Source organism: Lithobates pipiens, unplaced genomic scaffold (assembly GCF_037356315.1).
Source record: "Lithobates pipiens isolate NorthernLeopardFrog02 unplaced genomic scaffold, aLitPip1_a1.2 Scaffold_13, whole genome shotgun sequence".
In the NCBI taxonomy this organism is placed as follows: domain Eukaryota; kingdom Metazoa; phylum Chordata; class Amphibia; order Anura; family Ranidae; genus Lithobates; species Lithobates pipiens.
This window is the reverse complement of record NW_027507718.1, coordinates 289,526,998-289,550,842: the sequence shown is the minus strand read 5'-3', so window position 1 is coordinate 289,550,842 and position 23,845 is coordinate 289,526,998. Positions and strand designations below refer to the sequence as shown.

Below are 23,845 nucleotides of genomic sequence, written 5' to 3'. Positions count from 1 at the left end.
TAAAGAGGGAGTGAAATCTTGCTGTTCCAACTAGTAATGAAGCAACTCCATTGGAAAAAGTGGTCAGTAAGCGATCATGTTGCTGGTGAGCTATTGCCAGCAGCAGGAACTCTCATCTGACATGCTGTTTATACTGTCAACAAAGACTTTGTATTTTAGTCCCTTTAAAATCAGTTTTTCTATAGCTTCTCTCACAACAACTTGTTATTAAAGAAGGATAAGTAGCTGTAGTTTCTCAGAAACTTGAGAGCCACAGGCAACAGTAATCTATTATATTTGAGATAAGCAGGGCAAGAGGTATCTGTTTTTGGATATAGCGCGGCACATATGCAATGATGCAAAAACGTTTTCTTTTCGAGTACAAAAAAAATAATGTACATTATATTCTATAAATATTTCAGTTCGAAAAAAATATGCATTGTTCCTGACACAAACTTTTAGGCTCCATGCACGCTGGACATTTAAATAACATTATAAAAATGCCAGTAGCTTTGCAGCGAGTCTTTAAATGTTTTTTAATGTTTTTGCAATATCGTTTATTAGCATTTGTTAGCGTTTTTGCGTTAGCATATTTTAGCGGGGTTTTTTTTTCGATTTTTTTTTTCAGTGGATCAAAATCGTTAAATAACACTGGCGAGCGTTTATTGATGTTCATCAGCGTTTAAGAGTGATTGGCATTTTTTGTGGTCAGAAAAACAACTCATGAACGTGGTTTATGGCATTCAGAAAACAGCCCGTAAACTCCATTTCTGATAAACATCCAAAAACATTCATGTGTGCATGGACACATAGGATAACATAGAGGGAATTTATGGGCTGTTAAAAAATGCCCTAACTCCCAAAAACTTCAGTTTATGAGTTTCAGTGCGCATGGAGCCTTAAGCTAAAATCTCCTTCTACATTTTTCCAATAGATTGGTTTATAGTAATTGTGTTTTATATAATATATTAACTATGATAAGGCCAGTCAATTATTTACAAATTGACACTATTCTGATCTGGTTCTGGAAAACATTAACAAATACAATTTATGTTTGTGTTTGCATTCAAATTTCTCCTATCTAGATAACAGCATTTTTGGGTTCAAGAGAAACTCCTTAAGGAGGGGCTGGAACAGGGGCATAACTAGAGGGATCACAATTATAACCCAGCAATGGTGGCCTGATGGTTTTCTAGGTTGCGACCGGGTGACAGGCTCCTACAGGCAGTGGGCAGCGGCTGGGTTGCAGGCTCCTACGGGCGGAGGGCAGCACACTCCTACGGGTGGCGGGCAGTGGCTACTGTGTTCTCTTCCCTACTTCTGCATCATGGCAGCTTCCGCCATGCGGCTCCTCCCTCCTCCTCTTAGGCGTCCAATAGGATAGCCTGTCCTTTCAGCCAATCGGGTGAAGGGTCTCAAGACCCGCTTTCTGGTTGACTGGGAGGAGGATCAGTGTGGTGATAGCGAATATTCATTCGCTATTGTCACAGAGTTGGGTGGGATCGGGGCACAGTGCCCTGCACCCCCAAGCACATCCTTTTTTGAAGCCTATTAGAGCCTCTGGCTCTAATCACGTGCGTCAGAAACCCCCCCCCCCCCGCCATTGGAATACATGCGTCCAGCACCCTGACAGTAGATCAGAGGGCCGGACGCATGGATAGGGAGGGACGGTGTTCGTGCGCCCCTAATGGATGGGCTGCCGCAGCAACCTGGCCCCATCCTTCAGGGGAACAGTGCAACTTCACTGTATACCTGGATAGGAGGGGTGGTGGAGATGGCATATAGAGGAACCAATTCCCTTCATGTTCCTCCTGCTGCTGCTGAATGCTGCTTCTCCTCCTCTCACTCCTGCAGGCATTCAGCGGCTACAGGAAAAACATGGAGGGGATTTTTTCCTTTATAGGTTGTCACCCTAACGCGGCTCCTATCCAGCTATATGCTGCCCCTGTGCTCTCTCCCAGCCCCCCTCATCCCCCACAGCTCTGCTGGGTTCCCTCCTCCTTTCTCCCCCCAGATGCTGTGGGGGATGTGTCAGGATGGACAGTGGCAAAGGCATCAGTAAACATGTCAGTGATTGGTACTGATTACTGACTCATGTATAACGGAAGCATAGTCAACTTTGGTTACTATACTTCAGTTTGTGAATGAATGGGAAGCTTTATACAGAGGTATTCCTGCCCACTCATTCTGTGCAGCAGAGAAAGAGATTGAGGTGAAACTTCAGAGGTACGTTCAGACCACTGATATCTCACCAAAGCTCTCCAATGGGGCTCCTAAAAAAATGGAAAAATTTAAAAAAACGAATATTATAAAAAATAAATAAAATAAAATGGTAAAAAATAATAAATAAATAAAAACTATTGACACCAGCTGTGGAACTGCCAGGGTTGAAAATGGCACACTTGCAACCAGGCCCAGGCATTCCTCCACTGGGCTTGGAGGGAAGAGGGGTCAGTGGGACCCTTCATAGTTTCTTGTACTAGGGCCCTGAAGGCTCTAGTTACACTTCTGGGCTGGAGTCTCTATCATAAGATCTCCATTGGAGGAGATTTACTCTGACTTCTGTCCCATATACTGTTGTCACTTAGACAATAAGTGAAAAGAAAAATGGCCTCTGCACTGCAGCACCTAAATAAGAAAAAAAAAAGCTTGGTAGAGTAACGTTGTATAAAAAAAATTAAAAAGTTTGAATTACTGTCTAAGTACAAGCAATTGAGCCTATTTATTGTTTTTCATTTGCTACATGTTTGTTGCAGGTCTGTGATTCAAGGGTACTGAAGCCTGACACAGCCAGGTTTGTAGCATTTTCAAAATCAAGGTCAGTAACAACAGCCCACACATTGTTATTTCCTGACAAGTTTCTATTAATAGGCTATGCTGGGATCTTCACTGAACACACACTATACTGATTTTATATCTAGTAGGAGTCTCCTCAGTCCAGTATCTCCATATAAGCACACCGGTTAAATCGTACAATTTTCTGCATCTTCAAATAAAAAAGCATGGTGGAAACTTCAATAAAGAGAATCGAATATGCTATGACTTTGCTACCAGCCATGTGAAGCATTTGATAAAGCACACAACTACTGAATCTTATTAAAGCATAGCGAGCGCATTAATTTCACTTAGTATTACTTTAATTGCACAAGCCCTGGCTGCTTGAAGATAATATGCCAGCAAGAAACTAGAATTATGCTTATCTCATCTGTGCTGGAAATCTTGTCTTCTAAAATATTTGGCTTGATTCTTGCTTTATATTATAAACATTATACAGGGTATGCTTGTATTGTACCAGGTCATTTTCTGTTAGAACTGATACAGGAGTATGTTTCAAATGTTAATTACTAATGGTGTCTTACAGAAAGAATACACCCAGTATCAATTATTCCTCAGTACATTATTAACCGCTGATTACCATATCCTAACAGTACCTTCTATAGCCAAACATTTTTGATAAACATATTGGGGGGGTAAGGGGGCTGTTACAGACACAGAATTTAGAATTGTATCAGGTCATTAACTCCAAACTAGCTGTTTTGCCACTTCAAAAGGCGCATATAAACATGCAATTTAACAGAATTATGTGATTTCAAGGAAAACATGATCTCTAGCACAATAACCTATTATAGTTGGCTAGGACGAAGTACAACATTTTTAAATATAACCTTAATTCCAAAAAAGTTGTGTAAAATCTACATAAAAACAGAATGCAATTATTTAGAAAGCTCATAAACTCGTATTTTATTCACAATAGAAAACATATCAAGTGTTAAAACTGAAAATGTACCATTTTATGAAAAAAATAAGGGAATTTTCATATTGATGGCAGCAACATGTCTCAAAAAAGTTGCAATCGGCTCCCGCTGTATATAATCATAGAGAGAGTGGGCCGCCGGCGCCGCACGTGCACCCTGATCCGGAGGTGTCAGGTTGTGCACTAGCTACGTGATCTGGCACAGAGCGCCCGTCTTGCTGCAGTAAATATACAGTGAGCGATCTGGAAGTGGTTAAACAGTAAATGTCATATGCTTGACAAATGAAAAAGGGGGATTTATGGGAAACACAAATTCCCACATTTGGAAAAATTGCATATGTATGTATGTTTGGTGACTAGATAATCATGTGGACTTCTAAATCTTCGTTAAGACCTTTTGGAGCCAAAGTGTTTAGGGTAAAAATCCCCAAATTTTCCCGTTTACATAGTTGTTGAAGTCTTTCACCAAAGGAGAAAGGGGGCGGTGGATTTTATGACCCAGTCTTTGAGCTTTTTAGTTGATCCATTTAAGAGTGAAATGTCTGGGCATGCTGCGTTCCACATCACCACTTTCAAAAAATATTCTTTGCTCGCCAAATCTAGCACGATCTATAGAGAAGGCCACATGGGCATAACAGACAGTAGATGACAAAGGTGAAGGAACTGGTGAAAAATGTATCGATGGTGTATTCCTTGGCATTAGCAACAGAAAAGGATTTTTTTACAGTGTTGTACGAAGGCGCACATTTTGCAAAGGCTTTTAGCACTGATACATTCCTGTCATATTACAGAAAAAAGTCATTGGGGTGGGTCTAGGGGGGGAAAGGATTGTGATGGGTCCTTTTGTATACAAACATGGGTTTTGTGGGGGATAACTGAGGAAAGTTTGGGGTCTTAGAGAAGTATGTTGCAAATGTGAGAAATTACATGTTCCATTTGTTTGGTTTTGCAGTGGAAGTTGGTGATGAATCTGATATCAGAGGTGGTTTGTTGTTTGGTTGAAGGCATGGTGATAGTGACACATTCGGATTGAGCTTTGCTGATGATGTCTGCATGATATCCTTTGTCAAGGAATTTTTTTTGTGAGTATGGAACACTGAGAATGATAATCAGATTATCATTCTCAGAGTTTGCCTTTATCCTTCTACTAACAATTTTATGTGCCTGAACCATTGAGCACAGAGAGACACATTTTTCTTTTTAGGGACCACAATAAATAGCCTAATATATTATATCCCATTCCCATTCGCAACAAATATACACTTACTTTCACTGGGTAAATTGCTATGCAATTTATTAAATACACCCCTTAGCCTTTCCTCTGAACACACAATGTCACCAATGTACTGTTAGTGTTTCTGTTGCACTCCAATGCACTCATCAGTGTTTCCTCTGAGCACCAATACTCTCCTGGTGTTGCCTTTGCACATCAATGTTGTGGGCATCTCAAGTACTTATTAATGGTAAATTAGCATTTATAAAAAGAATGGCATAAATTTTTGTCAAATAACTACACATTTAAAAAATAGTGCAGTTCTAACATTATCAAATACTGTATACAAAATGGAAAATGATCCGCAATGAGCTCGTTGATTCAGTCTCTTATGAGTCAGGAAATGCTACTGCCAACTTTAAGAAAGCTTTAGCGAAACCTTTCATTATTCATTAGCAGGAATAACAGTACTGAGATTTACTTATTGCAAGCTCAGGCATATTGCCATCATTCCCTTCTTTAAAGTGGACTATCAGCTACACATAATAAATTCAGATGAATTACATATAAGGGGGCAAACTGTAACAATGACATGACGTTTACTATACGCTGACCAATGTGGTGTCCACTCTATACTCTGTGCACATTAGTGCGGCCCTTTTATTCTGGCATTGACTCAAAATAAATGTATCACAGAGAGAACATTAGTGTACTAGAGTTCACTTTGATTGCCGTGGCATACATTCTCGCTTAGAGAGTTAAAGGAAACCAAAACCGAGAATTCTTTGGGCAGTAACTGCTGACATCCTTCTGAAAATAATAGGTGCCCGATTGTCAGTGCCAGTGTTGCCAACTGCCAGTATTTTTACTGGCAGCCAGTAAAAAATGGGCACTTTTCTGCTGCCAGTAAATGCCAGTGAAAGAAAAAGGTTACCAGTAAAAAATATGGCTGTGATGCTTGGCCGAAACTATCCGAGTGCTTGCTACAGTGTGTTTGGCCTGTGATGGCAGTGTGTCCCATGAAGTCATGATGCAAGGAAATGGAGCAGTCAAAGCCTCATGTGCAGTTCTGCAGAACAGGAGGAAGGCAGGCCGGGAGTGGGCTGAAGGGACCACCTGCATGGAGACAGAGGGTCACTGTGACTCTCCATGCCAGGAGGGGACATGTCATGTTGGTGAAGTGCGATCATCATCTATGCTGCTGCACACTGCTGTCAGTGTCACTGTGAGAGTCAATTTCATGTGTGTGCACCGCCCATTGTAATTTCTTGCCCTCTCGATTCCTGTCCCTGAGCTACTTATTTACTATATCAAAAATAAAATAAGAAATATGTTTTTGCCTTAACCTCCCTGGCGGTACGATTATTTCGGATTTTAGGTGCTAAAAGCGGTACCATTATTTTGCATGAAAATTTGGCGTTTTATATTGTAGTCCTGCAATTCTTAGGAATAACTCTCTTAAATCTGTCCAAACCAGAGTCTAGCAGACATCCCGGGTATGATAAAGTTTGAAAAATTAAATCATAAATTATAATATAATAAATAATTATAAATAATTGTACCAAATAATAATATAACAATAATAAAAATTATTCAATAATGTAATCAAATCAAAAACACTGAAATTTGCTCAGTTGCAGAATTGTCACTGTCATTACTTTTCAGTATTTGATGACGGATCTCCCCACAAATCACTATCGCTCAATTCTGCGAGTGATTCTAATTTATTATCGCTGTTTTCTAGCTGGTCTAAAATCATTTTTGATGTACAATGACAGTTTGGTTGCTATGGACAATCTCCAGTTTCCAGGCATAAAGAACAGTTTTTATTATATAAAACTGCATGCAGGACACTGGGCAGACCACTAGGGACAACGGGGATGTGAAATATTTACATACAGCAATGTAATCTGTAAGATTACATTATACTGTATGTATACTGTTTGTTTCACTTTTTGAATTTGGCGCCGATCTCCGTGCCCGTGCGTCGCAACGCTCGCAGGGCACGGAGATCGGCGGTGTGATGCATCGAGCGAGACACGGCTCGCTCGTACAGCGGGGGGACATCGCTGGATCCGAAGGAGAAGGTAAGTAAACCTCCTCCTGGATCCAGCGACGCTGTCCCGAGTCTGACTCGGGGATACCGCTCTTGGTATAAAAAATCCACCCCGAGTCAGACTCGGGAATACCGTCAGGGGGGTTAATATCTACCTTAAATCATCATTGCATATTGTACTTGTTTGTAGCCTAAATACTGAAATTTGCACTTGAAAATGACATTTTGTAACTTTTTGGATATGCCAGTAAAAACTACAGTGCCAGTAAGTTTTGGGTGTCGTGTCAGTAAATTTCAATCTGGTAGGTTGGCAACACTGATCAGTGCTAATTGTCTGGCTGCCATACTAATGCAAAAGCTACTATTTTATTGACACAGAGTATATTGAATCAATTGGATCAGCATGACTTTCAAACGTATTGCACTTTCATAAGGAGATTAAATTAGCAGTGATCTGTCCTTTTTTGAAACATGTTATCAATCAACAAACTGTTGATTAATATATCAATCATCCAATTAAAGGTAACATCTATTTTAGGAGCTGTGCCTACAACTCCAAAAATGGTTTTATCAGCTTGAAAAGGAGTGAGGTGCCCTTTTGTATGATACTTTGTCCGCTTGCTCTGAAAAGTGCGGCATGCATTTACATTCAGCCCCCTTTACTCTGATATCCTTAACTACTCTAGTGGAACCAATTGCTTGAAGTCACCTAAATAGTAAACAGAGTCCACATATGTGTAATTTAATCTCAGTATAAATACAGTTGTTCTGTAAAGCCCTCAGAGGTTTGTTAGAGAACCTTAGTGAACAAACAGCGTCATAAAGGCCAAGAAAAACGCCAGACAGGTCAGGGATAACGTTGTGGAAAAGTTTAAAGCAGGGTTAGGTGAAATAGGTAAATATCCCAAGCTTTGAACATCTCACGGAGCACTGTTAAATCCATCATCCGTAAATGGAAAGAGTATGGCACAGCTGCAAACCTAGCAAGACATGGTCGTTCACCTAAACTGACAGTCCGGACAAGGAGAGCAATCACCAGAGAAGCAGCCAAGAGGCCCGTGGTAACTCTGAGGGAGCTGCAGAGATCGAAAGCTCAAGTGGGAGAATCTGTCCACAGGACAATTATTATTCATACACTCCACAAATCTGCTCTTTATGGAAGAGTGGCAAGAAGAAAGATATTGTTGAACGAAAGCCGTAAGAAGTCCAGTTTGCATTTTGTGAGAAGCCATGTGGGGGACACAGCAAACATGTGGAAGAAGGTGCTCTGGTCAGGTGAGAGCAAAATTTTACTTTTTGGCCTAAAAGCAAAACGCTATGTGTGGCGAAAACTAACACTGCACATAACTCTGAACACACCATCCTCACCATGAAACATGGTGGTGGGAACATCATGTTGTGGGGATCCTTTTCTTCAGCAGGGACAGGGAATCTGGTCAGAGTCGATGGGAAGATGGATGGAGCCAAATACAGGGCAATCTTAGAAGAAAATCTGTTAGAGTCTGCAAAACACTTGAGACTGAGGCAGAGGTTCACCTTCCAGCAGGACAACAACCCTAAAAATACAGCCAGAGCTACAATGGAATGGTTTAGATTAAAGCATATTCATGTGTTAGAATGGCACAGTCAAAGTCCAGACTTAAATCCAATTGAGAATTTGTGGCAAGACTTGAAAATTGCTGTTCGCAGATGTTATTTTGCAAAGAATGGGCAAAAAAATGTCACTCTCTAGATGTGCAAAGCTGGTAGAGACATCCCCAAAAATACTTGTATCTGTAATTGTAAAGCTAGTTCTACAAAGTATTGGGGGGGGCTGAATACAAATGCACATCACACTTTTCACCTATTTAATTGTAAAAAAAAATGAAAACCATTAATCATTTTCCTTCTACTTTTCAATTCTGTGCCACTTTGTGTTGGTCTATCACATAAAATCCCAATAAAATAAATTTACATTTTTGGTTGTAACATGACCAAATGTGGAAAATTTCACGGGGTATAAATACTTTTTCAAGGCACTGTAAATATTATGTAAAAGTGTATCTGTAAATCTGGGCACAGTGTGTAACTAGTTTCTTAGGTCATGAATTCCCAAGTGGCTCCTGCTCCAGTATACAGAAACACATTAAGGGGGTTATTTACTAAAGGAAACTCCAATTTGCACTGCAAGTGCACTTAAAAGGGCACTCAAAGTGCACTTGGAAGTAAAGTTGTTGTAGATGCGAGGGGGACATGCAAGGAAAATGAGGTGAGTGGGCTTTTTGCAATTTATAAGTTGATTTTAAACATCAGGTCTTTCATTTTGCATGGCTTGGACTTTTTTCCAGGTACAGTGCTGATTTAAAGTTCAGTACAGTCTGTTTAGAGATAGACCCTGTCAATTTTCACAACGATGGAGTCCAACCCCAATAGGACAGGACTGGATGTGTTTTGTTTTGGTTTGTGGGAAGCTCTTGAGTAGGGAATTGCAGCTCCAATGGGAACGGAGATGGTGCTCAGGATTCAGCCCCAAAATTCTGTGGCCAGCTGTTGACAGTGCCGAAAAGAAAATGAAACTCATGTGTAAGGTTATTTTCGGGTGACAAGTTGTTGTATGCTGTCACAAAAATTATGCCTGAGTTTCATGAAATTTAAAGGGGGACTCACATAGTTTTTCACGGCTGGAAATGTGCCAGTGCGGTGTATACAAACTGGTGTATAATGGCTGGTGGCCAACAGATAATAATTTTGGGAGGCCATGTCAAGGATTCTTTATATATATATATATATATATATATATATATATATATATATATACATACACTATATTACCAAAAGTATTGGGAGATGCCTGCCTTTACACACATATGAACTTTAATGGCATGCCAGTCTTAGTCCGTAGGGTTCAAAATTGAGTTGGCCCAACCTTTGCAGCTATAACAGCCTCAACTCTTCTAGGAAGGCTGTCCACAAGGTTTAGGCATGTGTCTATGGGAATGTTTGACCATTCTCCCAGCAGTAAAACATTTGTGAGGTTAGGCACTGATGTGGATGGGGTTGATTTACTAAAGGCAATTGAATGAATGTGGTAAAAATTTACTTTGCAAAGAATACCCAATCATATTCACATGATTGGATGATGAAAGTCAGAAGAGCTTCACCTTCTTCACTATTGGACAGTTCTCTTTGTGTTAAATGTGAACTTAATGTCTTGTATTAAAGCTGTGGCCAAGAAAAAAAAACAGTTTTTGTGTTAATTTATGGAATAGTGTGGAGTGGTTACAGTGGGGTGGAGTTGAAATTTTGGTACCCATCTTTATTTCAGTATTCAGCCCTACCTGAGTCAGACAATATGTTAGATTAAAATCAATACTATGCATCCCTCAAGATAAGCAATTCTGTAGGATGTGTGAGCCCACCTCCCCTATGGTATTGATCACATCATACTTATAAATTAAATCTGAGTGGTGGCTATGAGTTGGCAACTGCTCTACTTGTTCTCTTATTTTCTTTGCTGAAGCCTTTGTATCAGCTTCACAGTGTAACAACACTCCTACATACTCGTACCTAGATGAATAAATCATTATTACACACACAGCTTTACATACACCACCATCTATTAACTTTCAAAATGATTTCTACACCAAGTAAAAACAAAGCTGCATTTCCTATTAATTTTATAATAGTTGATATGCCATATTATAGGCACTGATTTAAGCACTGTGTAATCATAATAATAGCCCAATTATTCTTTAGCTCTTCAGCGTAATCTGGTCACTTTTAATTTATGCCACTGCAAAAAATGCTTACAGTAATTAGGAATGTAATATTAAAACAAATTGTTTAACTGCTTTCATATTCCTTTTCATAATGACACATTGAGTCGTTCCAGCCAATGTCAAATATTGCTCATCTGTACACTCTGGTTTTAGATGATGAAACGTACAAAAGTCTTTGGCAAGCTGCTGTTGACTCAGATCATGCTTTACATATCAAAAATGGCAATAGCAAAAAGCATTGAAGTATAATTAAAGGTTTTTTTTTTGTTTGTTTTTTTAAGTTTCTGATTGGGTGGAGAGGGATTAGAACACCTGCAAGATGTTTATTGCTGTCTGTATTCCCTCTCCATTTGTCCTGTTTATTGTTGCCACTGAGAATGAAAGTAAAAGTAAATCCCAAATTTCGGGTTGTTCCCAACACAGGAATAGAGGGGTTTCAACAACCTGTGATTCCCTTACTTTGAAGGGATTTAATTTCACATCCTGTTTTGGTTACGGGACAGGAAGTGAAAGGAAATCTCCCCAATGAAACACATACTCTATACAGCAGGGAAAAATTAATAAGGGTTATAACTGTCCCCTACTCTATTCAAAATAGGAAAAATGCCTCTTTTGTCTTTAATTCTACTTTAAAGGAGCTGTAAAGGCAGATGTTTTTCATCTTAATGCCTTCTATGCATTAAGATAAAAAGCCTTCTGTGTGCAGCAGCCTCCCTCAGCCCCTCTAACACTTATCTGAGGTCCCTCTCTGTCCAGCGATGCCCATGAGCATCTCAGCCACCTGAGATTTTCCCTCCTGATTGGCTGAGACACAGCAGTGGGAGCCACTGCTGTGTCTCAGCCAATCAGGAGGGAGAATCAAAGTCAGCTAGCCAACCAGGGGAGAGAGGGGTGGGGATGGGTCAGGGCTCTGTGTCTAAATGGACACAGGGAGATGTGACTCAGCTCGGGTGCCCCCATAGCAAGCTGCTTGCTGTGGGGACACTTTACAGGATCAAGGGGCCAGGGTGACAGAAGAGAGACCCAAAAAGAGGAGGATCTGGGCTGCTTTGTGCAAATCCACAGCAACAGGCCAGGTAAGTATAACATGTTTATTTTTTTTCTAGGGAAAAGAAGAGCCTTTAAATCACATTAAATCCTGCCCCTTCTTACTCAGCACCTATGGAAGATAAAAATGGAAACATGCCTTATTTAAGGGTCAATTACAGAAAAGTTAGCATTCGATTAAGTGCAACAAAAGCAGTTAACATGCATGTAAAAATGCAACTCATCTCTAAAGCTAGTGCTGCTTAACCACTTAACCCCCCCTAGCAGTAATCCCGAGTCTGGCTCGGGTTGGGATTTTACTGACAGGAGCGGTAACCCCGAGCCAGACTCGGGATCGCATCGCTGGATGCAGGGGAGGACACAGGGAGAGTTACTTACCTTGTCCCCTGGATCCAGCGATGTCCTCCGCACTGTGTGATCGAGCTGTCCTCCGCTCGATTCACAGTGCCGAATGCCGCCGAGCTCCGTTCCCTGCGACGTTACGGCGCACGGGAGCGGAGAACGGCGGCAAATTCAAAAAAGTAAAAACACACAAAACACACACAGCACTGTAATCTTACAGATTACAGTGCTGTATTCAAAATTACACACCCCCTTTGTCCCTAGTGGTCTGTGCAGTGCCCTGCATGTACTTTTATATTATAAATACTGTTTTTTTCTACCTGAAATTTGGAGATTGTCCATAGCAACCAAAAAGTGTCCCTTTTTCAGTGTTTTAGGATTTGATTACATTATTGAATAATTTTTATTATTCTTTATTATATAATAAACTTTATCATACCCGGGATGTCTGCTAGACTCTGGTTTGAACAGATTTAAGAGAGTTATTCCTAAGAATTACAGGACTACAATATAAAACGCCACATTTCCATGCAAAATAATTGTACCGCTTTCAGCACCTAAATCCAGACTGAATCATACCGCCAGGGAGGTTAAGGACCAAAAAGATTTACCCCCTTAATGACCAGCCCATTTTTTGCAATATGGCACTGTGTCGCTTTAACTGACAATTTCACAATCATGCAACATTGTACACAAACAAAATAGAGCTTTCTTTTGGTGGTATATGATCACCTCTGCGTTTTTTTTATTTTGCGCTATAAACAAAAAAGAGCGACACTTTAAAAAAAAATAATAATATTGTTTACTTTTTACTATAATAAATAGAAAAAAAATGTCTTCATTAGTTTAGGCAAATATGTATTCTACATATTTTTGGTCAAAAAATTGCAATAAGCGTATATTTATTGGTTTGCACAAAAGTTATAGCGTCTACAAAATAGAAGAGATATTTATGGCATTTTCATTATAATTTTTTTTTACTAGTAATGGAGGTGATTAGCGATTGATAGCGGGACTGCAACATTGCAGCGGACAGATCAGACACTTTTGACACTTTTTTGGGATCACTGACATTTATACTGCGATCAGAGCTAAAAATAGCCATTGATTACTGTATAAATGTCACTGGCAGGGGGTTAACACTAGGGGGCGATCAAAAGGTTAAGTGATCCCTAGGGAGGTGTTTCTAACTGTAGGGGCAGTGTACTGACTGGGAGTAGAGAGAGATTGCTGTTCCTGATCACTAGGAACAGCAGATCTCTCTCTACTTCCCTGGTAGAACGGGATCTGTCTGTTTACATTGGCAGATCCCCATTCTGGCTCTCTGAGGAGCGACCATGGGCACACACATGTGCCCCCTAGTTCTCTTAAAATGGCAGATGTACAACTACGGCGAGTCGTGCAGCCATGCCAACCTGCTGCAGTGTAATGACGGCGGCTGGTCGGCAAACGGTTAATATCCAATATAGTTCTACTACATGGTAAATGAACCTGCATTCCTCAAAATTTCACAATTCTCTACAATCTGATAATTGCATACTATTGAGTAATTCTACCTTGATAGCAACTTAATTATTTTGTTAGCAACAAAGGATCATTGGAACAAGTTTGTAGCAAAAAAAATGTATTTCTTCTTTTACCTTTCCACTACCAAATGGCCAAATGAACGGCAGAATCTGTCCAGTATAGAAAACAAGAACTGTTCTTATTGCATTTTGCATCTCCTGTGTTTAGATTCTAATATGCATTTGGAAGAGCTATTGATTGGTTTCTCTAGGAAAAATAGATAAGACACTAAGGAGTCCATTAAAAAAGCAATGATATGTTCATACCATGACAATTCTACTGCTTACTATACTAAAACTATAACACAATTATAAAACAAAAAATGTGCTTTAAAAATCTGCATTACCCTCCCCTGACTTTATGAGGTCAAAGCCAATGGAGCAAAATTCTGTGCTGGGTGCACAGCTCAATGGAGATTCTCATGTGGCTAAGTATAGCCTTTACCATCCATCCATATGGGACACGTTGGGGATAATTTACTAAAACTGGAAAGTGCAAAATATGGTGCAACTCTGCATAGAAACCAATCAGCTTCCAGGTTTTATTGCTAACGCTTTCCTGAACAAGCTGAAATAGAAGCTGATGGGCTACTATACATAGCTGCACCAGATTCTGTGTGCACCCGTTTTAGTAAATCTACCCCATAGTTATGGAAAGCTGTAGTCAGGTTTAATTGATGATGGAGCGGCAAGTTGCTTTGCTGAAGCTGGTAAGTCTGAGCTTGACCCCTGCTGGGTGAATTTGCATCAAGAGAGAAAACAGTTTTTTTGGTCAATTGACAATTCTTCTTCATTAGAAAGTATCTGTCAGCATGACCAACCTTCTTTGCAACTATTTACTGCTTGCTTTAGCACTACCACTGGTGGACTTTGAGAAATGCAACTGATGTTGAGATATGCTTTATAGCTCTAATGCTGCATACACGCTACCGGACTTTTCAACTAACTGAATTCCGTTGCACTTTTCGACAGTTTCAATGGACTTCCGTTGAATCAGACTTGTCTACACACAATCACACCAAAGTCTTATGGATTCGACCGTGATGACGTACGACCGGACTAGAATAAGGAAGTTCGTAGCCAGTAGCCAATAGCTGCCCTAGCCTTGGTTTTCGTCCATCGGACTAGCATACAGACAAACGCATTTTTCGACCGGACTCGAGTCTGTCGGAAATATTTGAAACATGTTCTAAATATAAAGTCCGTCAGATTTTTCGTCAGCAAAGGTCCGATGAAGCCCACACACGATTGAACGAATTCGTTCGGTCGGACTTTTGCTGTTGAAAAGTCCGGCCATGTGTGCGTGGCATTACTTATACTGGAGAGCAATAAGTATTCTGATTTACGAAGTGACAAATGAATTGACAAGAGGAATATCAACATGTCAGCTATTATTGATTTATACTTATAATTATACTGGATGGCATTTGCCATTAATTGAATGCCATGTACTTTATATACCTGAAATGATGTCCAGACAATTCTGTGTGTGTGTGTGTGTGTGTGTGTGTGTGTGTGTGTGTGTGTGTGTGTGTGTGTGTGAAGACAATGTCGCCTTGCCTTTAACATGGTAATTGGTGGAGGGTAGATATTTGATTAATTAGATGGTTATGATATGCACTTTGAGTGATTTTGTGTTAATAAAGATTATTATTATTAGTTCATTATGTACAATCCACTTGGTCTTAGTCAATATGGTCACTGTCCTGGCTGTGATGCCTATGTCATAGCCTTTTCTTTGTACAGTAGAGTGAAATGCATTAGAACCATACCAGACCACAGCTGGCATATAATTGTTTAGATTCCCCAAATTGTCTTTTCAGAGCACAGCCTGCCTGTCCTCCAATGGTCAGGCTGGTGCCCCCCCCCCCCCCCCCCCCCCCAGTCTTTATCTCCACCTCTCTAAGACCCTTATGTGATCCACTATAAAAGAGAAAGAAAAAAAAAGTATATATATATATATATATATATATATATATATATATATATAGATATATATAGATATAGATATAAATATATATATCTATATATATATATATATATATATATATAGATATAGATATATACAGTATACACACACACACACACGTTTTGCATTGCATTTCTATTTTAAACTAACTGGGTTGTTTTACAAGGTGTAAATTAATTCACATATACATGAAATGCTTACCTGTCCCGATTCCTACCCAACCAAACATTCCTGTGTTGCAGTGAGAACCTTGCTGAAGAATCTCCGGCATCTGGCACACTTGCGGGTGTGTTGGATGCTGGTGTACCCTGCAGCCTACTATGGTTCTTTCTGCCAACCATTACATACCTACTGTGTAAGGGAAGGCACATGAACTCACAGAGCACTGTGGGGGATGCCAGCATCCAACATTTGTGGAGGACTTAAATACAGATTTTTTTTTAGCAAGCATCTCTTTTTCATAACAGTATAGTCAGGCAGGCACCAGGACAGGGACATATTAATTATTCTGTAATCAAAACAAGAGAGGTGAATCAACATTGCAGTTCTACAGATAACTCATGAACTGAAAGACAACAAAGAAATGAGTGGCAGGTGGTGCCGTCTGCTCAATAAGCCTCACACTAACAAGAGGTCCTGCTATTATTATAGCAAGTGATTACTAAAGCAGAGATGAAAATCAGATAGCTAAGCATTTATGAGTATTAAAATCACATCTGTGCCATTGCTGACAATATAAACATGTTTCTGCAAAATGATTCATTGTTAGTAGCTGTGATTAGGAAAATCTGATTGTTTTACATATCCAGACATAAGGTGATGGCCTATTCCAGGAACATTGCTAATTACCATCTTGATCACATGCCATGTGGCTATTACCATAGCAACCAGCCTCCCTTGGTATATGGCCATTGAGACATGGCACGTCTTTTTGGATTGACTCTTCAGGAGAGTACTATGAAAAAAAGGCCACAGAAGCCTCACAGACATGTACGGATGGAATATATCATTAAATACTGGAAAGAACTCCTGCAGACAACTTTTAAGTCAATTTTGGCAATAATAAACCCTAAATACGGAACCCTTGTCAACTGCTATCAAAGGAGTTGTGCACGCAAAACACATGCATCAATGACAAGATGATTATTTCATAAGGCAACAATAAGTTCTGTTCTCAAATGTATTTCAGCATGTGCCCCCCCACCTCACTTAATCCAAATAACTCTAGATATGACATAGATAGATATAGATATCTATAGATATATTTAATACCAGATCTAATTGTGTGTGAATGTTTCTAAATAGTGCATAAAGTCTTTAAATATTCAAAAATACTTACAGATAAATGTATATTTTTTAAGACTGTAAACTGTTATAATAAAGAGTAATGTAAAAATAGATTGCCCACATTGACCAAACGAAAATCACTTTCAACTTTCCTTAATAATCCAAACCAGTGTTAATTTTGACATCAAATTTTGATTTATTTTAGTCAAAGTTTTTTGACTAAAATGCCCATTTTAGTTTAAGACGTATTTAGGTCATCTGAATTGTTTGTTTTTTAGTCATATTTACGTCATCTGAATTGTTTTAGTTGCATTTTAGTCAACTAAAATCTCCAGTACATTTTAGGCAACTAAAATCGTATGGGTTTAGTTACATTTTAATGCATTGCCAAACTCATGCATTGCCAAAAAACCTAATAACACGTTATTATTTATGGTATTAAGGTTTGAACATGTACTACCAACACAGATTTAGCCGTTGTTATATATATAACATCTTTATAAATTAAAACCAAATTTCATAAACAAAATATTGCTTTTGACAAACAGAAGTGCAACTTTAACCACATGCAGACCTGCACACGATGATATACATCGGCACAATGGCACGGCTGGGCAAATGGGCGTACAGGTACGCCCCCTTTAAGATGCTGCATTGTGGGCGCATCTTAAAGGGGCCCGTGATCGTGTCATGGAGCGGAAGAACTGGGAGATGCCTAGGTAAACAAGGCATTTCCATGTTCTGCCTAGTGACATGACAGAGATCTACTGGTCCCTGTCATCGGGAGCAGTGATCTCTGTCATGTGAGTAGTAGCCCCCCCCCCCCCCAGTTAGAATCACTCCCTAGGACACACTTAACCCCTTGATCGCCCCCTAGTGTTTAACCCTTCCCTGCCAGTGTCATTTACACAGAATCAGTGCATTTTTATAGTACTGATCGCTGTATAAATGACAATGGTCCCAAAATAGTGTCAAAAGTGTCTGGTGTGTCCGTCATAATGTCGCAGTCATGATAAAATCGCAGATCACTGCCATTACTAATAAAAAAAATGCTATAAAACTATAAATTATTTTGTAGACACTATAACTTTTGCACAAACCAATCTATATATACGCTTATTGTGATTTTTTTTTTACCAAAAATATGTAGATGTAGAATACATATCAGCCTAAACTGAGGAAAAACATTTTTTTATATATATTTTTGGGGGATATTTATTATAGTAAAAAGTAAAAACTATTGCTTTTCTTTTCAAAATTGTTTTTGTTGTTTATAACGCAAAAAATAAAAACCGCAGAGGTGATCAAATACCACCAAAAGAAAACTATTTGTGGGGAAAAAAGAACGTCAGTTTTGTATGGGTTCAACATCGCAGGACCGCTCAATTGTCAGTTGAATCGACTAAGTGTCGAATCGCAAAAAGTGCTCTGGTCAGGAAGAGGGTAAAACCTTCTCGGCTGAAGTGGTTAAAATATACAAAAACAAAATCTAAAATCTATTGGCTGTAATGCCATTGCACTTATTACCCGAATACCCTTTTTCTTATTTTTTTTCTTTTCTTTCAGCAGCTTATTAGATGTCCCCTACTTGTTTTTATGTGGTAGTGCAATAGTGCAATACGTTTTTAAACTTTATGGTGCTATAAATGCTTCTCTCGACCCATACTTCTTCTATTAATACTAACATATCAGAGAGCAATTTTGAGCTCCTTGCCTGATGGTAAAAGAACCTAGTCTGTCTAAATAGATGGAAATCCCAGACCTTTGGGTTGTTCTGGAAGTGTGGACTTGCCCCAGGCACATTTTCTCATATTTGGTGGCAGTGTTTAATAAAATCTTTTTTGGGGACAGATTGTCAACGTAATAATAAAGATCCCTACTGTAACTCTTCCACAGGACCCATGGGCACTACTATTCCACAATACCTCATGTCCACCCCAAACAGAAGACATCTAGATCACCGCCACTGGTCGATACTGAGAGTAGATAAAATACACTTGATGGAAGAGATTACTACCCTAAAACATGCCAATTAAACTTATTAAAAAAACATGGGTACAGCATTTTAAAAATTCAGATTGCTGTAGATAACTAACTGGAGACAGCCTCGGATCTCATTTTATAGTAGAATGTGATAAGTTAAATATCTATTTAAATAAATACAAATAGGCTCACCCAACAAGGGCCACAAAAGAACTAGTGACCCAGGTACAGAGAGAGATAGAGAAGGAGAGCAAGAGAAAGAGAGAGAAGGAGAGGGAGGGGGAGAGAGAGAGAAGGAGCAAGAGAGAGAGAAGGAGGGGGAGGGAGAGGGAGGGGGAGAGAGAGAGAGACAGATAGAGAGAAGAAGAGGGATACAGTGGTGTGAAAAAGTGTTTGCCCCCTTCCTCATTTCCTGTTCCTTTGCATGTTTGTCACACTTAAGTGTTTCGGAACATCAAACCAATTTAAACAATAGTCAAGGACAACACAAGTAAACACAAAATGCAATTGTAAATGAAGGTGTTTATTATTAAAGGTGAAAAAAAATCCAAACCATCATGGCCCTGTGTGAAAAAGTGATTGCCCCCTAAACCTAATAACTGGTTGGGCCACCCTTAGCAGCAACAACTGCAACCAAGCGTTTGCGATAACGTGCAATGAGGCTTTTACAGCGTCCTGGAGGAATTTTGGCCCACTCATCTTTGCAGAATTGTCCTAATTCAGTTACATTAGAGGGTTTTCGAGCATGAACGGCCTTTTTTAAGGTCATACCACAACATCTCAATAGGATTCAGGTCAGGACTTTGGCTAAGCCACTCCAAAGTCTTCATTTGTTTTTCTTCAGCCATTCGGTGGTGGACTTGCTGGTGTGTTTAGGATCATTGTCCTGCTGCAGAACCCAAGTTCGTTTCAGCTTGAGTACACGAACAGATGGTCGGACATTCTCCTTCAGGATCTCTTGGTAGACAGCAGAATTCATAGTTCCTTTTATCACGGCAAGTCTTCCAGGTCCTGAAGCAGCAAAACAGCCCCAGACCATCACACTACCACCATCATATTTTACTGTTGGTATAATGTTCTTTTTATGAAATGCAGTGTTCCTTCTACGCCAGATATACTTGGACACACACCTTCCAAAGAGTTCCACTTTTGTCTCATCGGTCCACAGAATGTTGTCCCAAAAGTCTTGGGGATCATCAAGATGTGTTGTGGAGAAATTGAGACGAGCTTTGATGTTCTTTTTGCTCAGCAGTGGTTTTCTCCTTGGAACTCTGCCATGCAGGCCATTTTGCCCAGTCTTTTCCTGATGGTGGAGGCATGAACGCTGACCTTAACTGAGGCAAGTGAGGCCTGCAGTTCCTTGGACGTTGTTGTGGGGTCTTTTGTGACCTCTTGGATGAGTCGTCGCTGCGCTCTTGGGGTAATTTTGGGCGGCCGGCCACTCCTGGGAAGGTTCACCACTGTTCCATGTCTTCGCCATTTGTGGATAATGGCTCTCACTGTGGTTCGCTGGATTCCCAAAGCTTTGGAAATGGCTTTATAACCCTTTCCAGACTGATAGATCTCAATTACTTTCTTTCTCAATTGCTCCTGAATTTCTTTGGGTCTCGGCATGATGTGTAGCTTTTAAGGATCTTCTGGTGGACCTTACTGTGTCAAGCAGCTCCTATTTAAGTGATGCCTTGATTGTGAACAGGTGTGGCAATAATCAGGCCTGGGTGTGGCTAGAGAAATTGAACTCAGGTGTGGACAACCACAGTTATAGTATGTTTTAACAAGGGGGCAATCACTTTTTCACACAGGGCCATGATGGTTTTGGATTTTTTTTTCACCTTTAATAATAAACACCTTCATTTACAAATTGCATTTTGTGTTTACTTGTGTTGTCCTTGACTATTGTTTAAATTGGTTTGATGTTCCGGAACACTTAAGTGTGACAAACATGCAAAGGAACAGGAAATGAGGAAGGGGGCAAACACTTTTTCACACCACTGTAGATAGAGAGAGAAAGGGAGATAAAGTGAGCAAGGGAGAAAGAAAGAGAGAAAAGGGAGTGAGGGAGAGAGAGAGAGGGGGAGAGAAAGGAGAGAGGGGGAAAGAGGGGGGAGAGAGATGAGGGGGGAGAGAGGGGAGAGAGAGAGGGGGGGAGAGGAGAGAGAGGGAGAGAGGGAGGGAGAGGGAGAGAGAGGAAGAGGGAGAGAGAGAGATGAACCGGAGAGAGGGGGAGAGAGAGAGATGAACCAGAGAGAGAGAGGGGGAGAGAGAGAGGCGAGGGAGAGAGAGAGGGATAGGGAGAGGGAGAGAAAGGGAGAAAGAGAGGGGGTAGGGAGAGAGGGAGATAGGGGGAGGGAGAGAGAGGGGGAGAGAGAGAGGGCGAGGGGAGAGAGAGAGAGAGAGATGAGGGGGATAGAGGGTGGAGAGAGGGGGACAGGGGGAGAGAGAGGGGCAGAGAAAGGGAGAGAGAGGGGGAATGAGAGGGGGAGAGAGAGAGAAAGGGGAGAGAGTGAGGGAGAGAGAGGGGGAGAGAGAGGGAGAGATGAGTGGGAGAGAGAGAGGGGGAGAGAGAGAGGGAGAGAGAGATGAGGGGTAGAGAGAAGGGGAGGGGGAAGAGAGATGAGGGAGAGAGAGAGGGGGAGAGAGGGGGAGAGATGAGGAAGATAGAGAGAGATGAGGGAGACAGAGAGGGGGAAAGAGAGAGATGAGGTAGAGAAGGGAGAGAAGAAAGAAGAGGAGGAGAGAGAAAGGGAGATAGAGAGGGGAGAGAGAGGGGAGAGAGAGAGAGAGAGAGAAAGGGGGATAGAGAGAGGGGGAGGGAAAGGGAGAGAGAGGGAGAGGGAGGGAGAGAGAGAGGGAGAGAGTGAGGGGGGGAGAGGGAGGAGAGAAAGGGAGAGAGAGAGAGATGAGGGAAGAGGGAGAGGGAGAGAGAGATGAGGGAGAGAGAGAGTGGGGGGGGGGAGATCAGGGAGAGAGAGGGGAAGGGGAGAGAGGGGGAGGAGGAGAGAGAGAGAGAGAGAGAGAGAGAGAATTGCATTGACTTTGATTATTTGTGCTGTTCTTTGTATAGAGAAATGTTAAACTTTATAAAAGGAAGAAAATAACTTTACAGTTGGCTTTGCAACGCATTTAGAACACAATGTGGAAAAGTCCAAGGGTTGAATACTTATGCAAAGCACTGAATTTTAACCCAGGAGCTTCAATAGACCTCAGTCGCAGCTGCTGAAATATTCATGTACATTTGTTCAAGGATTTCTGTTTGATCTGTTAACAGAAAAGCTAAGGCAGATTGTTTAACATTTAGCTTTTTTTTGTAATGAAATGTAGCTATTATTTAAGAAAGTAGATACAAAAAGTAGATACTCCTCAGGATTATAAAAAAGGTTTGTATGAATAAATATATTAGAATTCTTCATTCTACTTTTGCCTATTTATTTTTCCTAAGAAGAGCAGGCGGTCTCAGACAGTGCCATGTACAGTAACTGTCTGCCATTCTGAAAATTGGAGATAATTAGGTCTCAGTGGAGAAACACCCAGAAATCTGCCCCACCAAGAGAAAAGAAAATAAAACATATTAACATTAAAAAAAACATTAATGAAAGAGAACAGCATATGGGTAAAATATTTGTAATTATTCTAGAAATATAAATCAAGCTTCCTTCTGGCAAACAAAATGCGAAGGGTTAAATCCTAATTCTGGTTTATGACAGATGAAGTGTATTGTGTTCTTTTTATATGCCATGTTAGTGAGGCCGCCTGGAGCACTCCTTTTATCATTTCACACTGACCAATGTACCCATCATAGGCTGACATTCCCTAATGAAAGAGAGGGATTTGATTATAAATTATATGAATTGCTAATATATTCTAGTGCTCTTCGTGGGTCCTGAAAGACAAATCCTATCTTCCATGGGGGATAGAAAGAGGAGATTAAAATAAATAGCCAGGCATGTATCATTCCTCTTCTGAGGACAGCATGGAATATGATAAATAGGATCACAAACACACCTGCCCTTCCTTTGAGGATAAAGAAAAAGAAACACACAGAGAACCTACAGAAGCAGTAACAAAGCTTAAAAAAATTAAAATTGCGAGCCTTTGAGGCAAGGTATGAGATATTTATAATATATTTTCAGAGCTATTCATTCTGCAAAAATGCATGCATGTTCATTCTGTGCGAAGGCTGGCAAATCTGATTGTTACTAGGCTATTTTCTCTCCAAGGCAGATGTTGTTCATTCATAAGAATACAATTAATAAGGAAAATACTGTATCATGGTTACTAGACAGAGCTGATGATCACAGGAGATACTTATTTACTATGATTATCAGCTCCATCTAGTGGCCGTAATGCAGTATTTTTCTGATTCATGTTATTCTTATGAATGAAGGACATCTGCCCTGGAGGGAAAATAGCATAGTAACATTGGATTTTGCTGGCATTTGCACAGACCAAATGTGCATACCGTTTGGCAGGACATATAATGTGAAATCATAAACTGGTAAACGTGATCACTATTTCCATAAGGTAGTATAATACCCACCAACACAAGTGAAAATGAGCTTAAAGCATTTGTTACCCCAACACTTTAAATTCTTGATATGTGCGTGCTGTACCATGTACTTGTATGAGAAAGTATCCTGTTCTCTTTGAATTGCTTCCTTTATGGGAAATACCTGGTCTCCCTGCTAGTCCCTTTGCTTTCCTATTAAAAACTTTTAATAGGAAACTTGCTTTCCTATTAAAAACTGACCACACTAAGCAGGAGAGCACACCATGGTCACTTCTCTAGCTGTGCTGGAAACTGAGTGTAATCTCCTCCAATGATCAGACTTGTCCAGACACACTACTGCTGCACAGCCATTTACTGGAAAGCTTAGTGTGCTGCTGCTTCTCCC

At 40.3% G+C, this 23,845-nt stretch overlaps 1 protein-coding gene and 1 long non-coding RNA gene across 3 annotated transcripts in view; one reads left to right on the top strand and one right to left on the bottom strand.

The window, feature by feature from the left end:
* The window catches only part of ANK2 (ankyrin 2), a 749,119-nt gene that overhangs the window by 458,273 nt on the left and 267,001 nt on the right, over positions 1-23,845 (bottom strand). The window lies entirely within an intron of this gene.
* LOC143974931 (uncharacterized) overlaps positions 1-23,845 on the top strand; it is a 57,334-nt gene that overhangs the window by 18,645 nt on the left and 14,844 nt on the right. The window contains exon 3 of the long non-coding RNA XR_013272299.1: positions 2,736-2,797. This is a non-coding gene — a long non-coding RNA (uncharacterized LOC143974931). The remainder of the gene's footprint in view (positions 1-2,735; positions 2,798-23,845) is intronic.